A 5089-nucleotide genomic window follows, 5' to 3' on the forward strand; every position below is an offset into this window, starting at 1 on the left:
CTTCTTGATGGCCCAGATTCTGGACATCTTTGAAATATGTTTTAATGTGTTTGGAAATGTTTTTATGAAGCACATGAGCTCTACCCAGTCAGTCCTTCATTTAAAAATATTTATATATATGTATATATAAACATTATATTTAACACATATATATGTACTTTAATATATATGTATTAAAATGTCCTTTGATCATATCTGCCCCCATTACCCTCTCTTGAGCCCCCGATTGTTCTGCTACATCCCTTTTTCTGTCCAACCACTCCCCATCTTTCTTCTTTGCTTGCTTCTCCACGGCTACCCGCTGACTCAGTGTTGTGAGGATTGCTTGCATATAGTGATAAGCCTCCTTGTGGAAAATATAATTCTGCATTCAGTTGCTCAGTTGTAGAGCAAACTTGGGGCTGCACATTGCAGCCTCCCCCTCGGCATGCTGAGGACATTGCGCATCATGTGACCTGAAAGGGCACCCTGAGCCACGCTTTTGGGGCACGTTCGGTAGCTTTCTGCACTCTGGGCTTCTTGTGCACATAAATTTACTGACTGTTCTATTCTTTGTGAAGAGGAGGTCCCCACTCCAGCTGTATCACATCAGCTTAAAGCCTCCCAACAGACCTCAGTCCACTGGTCTCCTCTGTCTCTACTAGTCAGTAGATTGGCAATATCTACTGGTTATCTTTGTTTATATCATTTATACATTTCCTCTCACATCTGAACAAACAATATTTCATCATTACACTACCTTGGACTAGCGTCTGCTCATGTACCCGGAAGCAAACGTTTCTTTGAAGAAAGGACAGGTCACACACCTTCTTCGTTCTGGACATGGATTTCCATAAGCCGCAGTGGAAATGCTGCGAGGAAGGGTTGGCTCTGAGGCTGAGGTGTGAACACTGGAGCTCACTACACTCACCTGGATGGTGGACAGTCCTAAGACCTGGGGTTATCTCCTCCATAGACATTTCTGTGGGTGGATCAGTCGCATAAGCAACTCGCAATCTTATGGTGCAGGCTGGTGAAGAAAGAGGACCGGGTGGTGATACACAGACGGAAAATGACCGAGACACATGAAAAGAGTAGAGCCTCCATCTAGACAATGGAGTGCACAGCAATTTGGAAATTTGAACAATGCTATGGTTTAAATAATTATTTTAACAGTTATTAATCTATGCTGATATCTTTTCACTATCGAAAGCTCTCTGTGCTTTGACCTGCCTCTCTCTTCATCTGGACAGATTGATTTTCAGGTTATAGAACATAAGTAGCAACTGAAACCCTGGATCTATTAACCACGTTATCCATAGCAACGTTGTGCTATTATTCACCATAGTGCTAGTGTTATCGTCACTGGGTACTGGGTGAGAGGCCTGACAGAAATGGCTTATGGGAGGGGGAATTTAGTCTGCTCATGATTACAGATTGCACATGCATGCACACACATGCACTGGCACACACACACACACATGCACGCACATTTGTGTACACACATGCACATATATACATACACACACTCACACACTCACATACATACAGACACATACAAACATGAAAGACTACCCCTGAAACTTGCAATCAGCCACCATCTTGAAGAAGGTATGGCGGAACCAAGCGACCTTACTGTGTCATGGATGGATGGGAGTGGGGAGGGCAGCAGCTGTGACCCCTAGTATTCTGTCTGTGCTCAGCTTAGCTGCCCCTGCTGGTTTTTTTCCAGCTCTTTGCATTCCTGGCCAAGGCTCTGAGGTCTTCTTCTGCTCCTAACAGCCTGTACTATAGACACCCTGAGATACCTGCTAAGGCTGGGAAAATTGTTCTGTCCTTAAACATAGGCAGTCAAAGCTGCCAGAGAGCTCGAATCGGCTGGTGTGGACTGGGCTGGGCAGATTGCTCGAAAGCTCAGCTTCTTTGCTGTCATCTGAAGTAAACCCTGAGATATGATCTGGATGGGTTTTTTGGGGGGGGCTTTGTTTGTTTGTTTTTGTTTTTTGTTTTTGTGATAGGAACAAGGGAAGGCCCGTGTATGAAATTATACTTCCATTTGCCTTGTTTTTCTCTTCGGCTTCGTTCATCCTGTGTTAGATTCTTCATATATGACTTCTTAGTAAATTACATGCACAAGAATTAATGTCTTGGCCTGGTGTGGTGGTTTACACTTTTGATCCCAGCAATTGGGAGACAGAGGCAGGTGGATCTCTGATCTCAGGTTAGCCTGATCTACAGAGAAAGTCCCAAGCCAGCCAGGGCTACATAGTGAGAACCTGTTTCAAATATGCACACTGGCTTGGGTGTCAGAGCTGATGGCATAGTGCTTGCCAACTGCACAGAACCCCTCGTTTCATCCCCAGCGTCACACAAGCACAGGCACATGTCTGTAGATCCAGTGCTAAGAAGGTGGAGGAAGCAGGATCAGGAGTTCAAGGCCATCCTGGGATTCACAGTTTGAGGACAGCCCAAGTTTTATGAGACCCTGTTTCAAAAACAAAAATAAAAACAAAAACCCAAATGAAACAAATGAAAACCGGCCCCAGACCCTAATCAAATTTTTGAAAGATTCCAGCTCAGTGGAGCACATTATTATCAAGTAACTAGAGCTGGTGGAGGAGTGACGTGTCTGAGTAGCATTTGTTTGTGAGAGACAATTTACTTTATGCAAATATATATCCTAGGCTAAATTTTTTTTCAGTGGAAGAAGGTTCTGGTTCTGTTGGGAGCTAAAGTAGCAAGAGGTAAACAGGTGGAATTAGTTTAAAGTAGGGTATCAAGCTTAAACATTATATGTGTTTTATATTAACATATATAATATATATATAATTTTTCTTATTTTAAGAGATTTCATACATGTGACATATGTATTTTGGTCCTATTAGCCACCCATACCTCCTCCTACTCCTTCCCAACTTCATGTTCTCTCTTTTTTTTTTATAACCAAGGCAATTCTCACAACAGAAGGGAAAGTGCACACAGAGGCTCAGCCCTAAGTGAAAGCCTTCAGCTCTTGATTTTTTGAAAAGACCGGCCACAGGGAAGTGCTTTGTGTGTCAGGATCCCAGAGAAAGGTTCCTGAAGAGCCAGGTCAGCTCTTGAAGAGTGTGGTGGTTTGAATGAGAGATGTCCCCCAGAGGCTCGGGTAGATCTGCTCCTGTTGGGTGGCCATTGGGGGCAGGTTTAGGAGGTGCAGTCACGCTGGAGGAAGTGTGTCACTGGGGGCAAGGTTTGCCTGCTCTTAACCTTGAGAACCTCCATTCTCTTGGTTCCTGTTTGCTTGCTGGACTCTAATGCCCCCGAAACCGTATGTCACAATAAACTCTTCCTTTCTTAAGTTACTTTTGGTTACAGTGTTTTGTCCAACACAACAGAAAACAGCCCCAGAACATGAAGTTGGGGATGGGTAGGAGGAGGTATGGGTGGCAAATAGGACCAAAATACATAGGACACATGTATGAAATCTCTTAAAATAAGAACAACAGAAAAGTAGCCATTGAGGTGAGAAAAGCAAAGTCACTGTTACTCCCAGCTGCAGCAAACAGTGGTGCAGTTGCTCAGGAGATAGGAATTATATAGAGCTGAGACCCAGTCCTGTCACCGTGAGATCTGCCCTTGTCACCCTGTGACTCCCCCTCTCACCCTGAGACCTGCCCCTGTCACCCTAAGGTCTGCCTCTGTCACCCTAAGATCTACCCCTGTCACCCTGAGATTGCCCTGTCACCCAGAGACCTGCCCCTGTCACCCAGGGACTGCACTGTCAGCCTGAGACCTGATCTTATCATCCTGAGATCTGCCCCTGTTACTCTGAGATCTGCCCCTGTCATCCTGAGACACGATCTTGTCACCCTGAGACCTGCCCCTGTCACCCTGACACCTGCCCCTGTTGCCCTGAGACCCTCCCCTGTCATCCTTAGCCATGATCCTGTCACTCTAAGAATTGCAAGCAGATCTCGTTCCTTGTCCTGCACGTATCCTGTTTCATGAGTCTTTGTTGCTGGAATGTTCACATCAAGCCCAGGACGGCACGCATACCTCTTAAAGGTGCTCAAATTAAACAGAGAAAAGATGCCGTTGTAAAGTTCTACGTGACCTTCTATTAAGGAATATGTGACTTTGCCTTTGTGAGCACGAGTAGGAAGAAAGAAGAGAGAAGAACCAAAGATGAGGGAAGGAAGTTAGAAAGGGAAGGCAGAAGAAGGAAGGGACAGAAGGAAGGAGAATGGGAGGAAAGAGGGAGGCAGGAGGGAGGGAGAAAAACAGGGATGAAAGGAAGGAAGAGGGAGAGAGAGAGGAGGAGTGAGGAAGGAAGAGAGAGAAGGGAAGAAAAGAGTAGGAAGTCGGAAAGCTTAGAAGAAAAGAAGGAAAGAGGAAGGAAGGACAACGTGAGCTCCCTGCTGTGTTTCGTTCTTAGTTGGTGTTTTCTTAGGCCCGATCTGGAACTGAAATGTGGTAGTTCACGGCACCAGAGGCTGAGCCTGTGGTTTTTACTTCCTGCTCCAGCTGGATCTCAGACTTCCCTAAAGCAGTGTTTGGGATGTGGAACCCAGCCTCCCGGTAGAAGAGCCTTGGCCTGAAGGATCTGCTTACATGTAGCTATTTTCACAGACTAAGTGGCAAGCTCTCAGAATAATCATGTCTGCGAGGTGTTTCTGGGGCATTTCCACTCCCAGCTTCACATTAATTGGAGAGGCCGAGGATACAGCGAACAGCGGAGTCCTCGCCCAGGTTCTGGAGGTGTGGAACATACTGATAGGGAGGCATAGGGAGGGTTCCTCTGGCCCTTTCTTCCCAGCATTTTAATTTCCTTCTCTGCCACCAGAGAAGCAAGAAGCATTACAACGCACGCTAATATACCATATCCAGCACAGTTTTAAAATGCACATGGAGGTCTGGGGATAGCTCAGTCAGTGGAGTGTTTTCCGACTGAGCACCGGATGATCCCCAAACCCCCCTTTAAAAATCCATGCGTGGTGACTCGTCCTCCCTGGAACCACAGTACCAGAGAGTTCGGCACAGAGGGATTTCCAGGGCACTGTGATCAGCTAGCCGAACCTGAGCTGAGGCCCCAGTGAGAGCCCAGGCCCCAGTGAGAACGACCTGCTTCAAT

This window comes from Rattus norvegicus, chromosome 2, assembly GCF_036323735.1.
Source record: "Rattus norvegicus strain BN/NHsdMcwi chromosome 2, GRCr8, whole genome shotgun sequence".
NCBI classification, from domain to species: domain Eukaryota; kingdom Metazoa; phylum Chordata; class Mammalia; order Rodentia; family Muridae; genus Rattus; species Rattus norvegicus.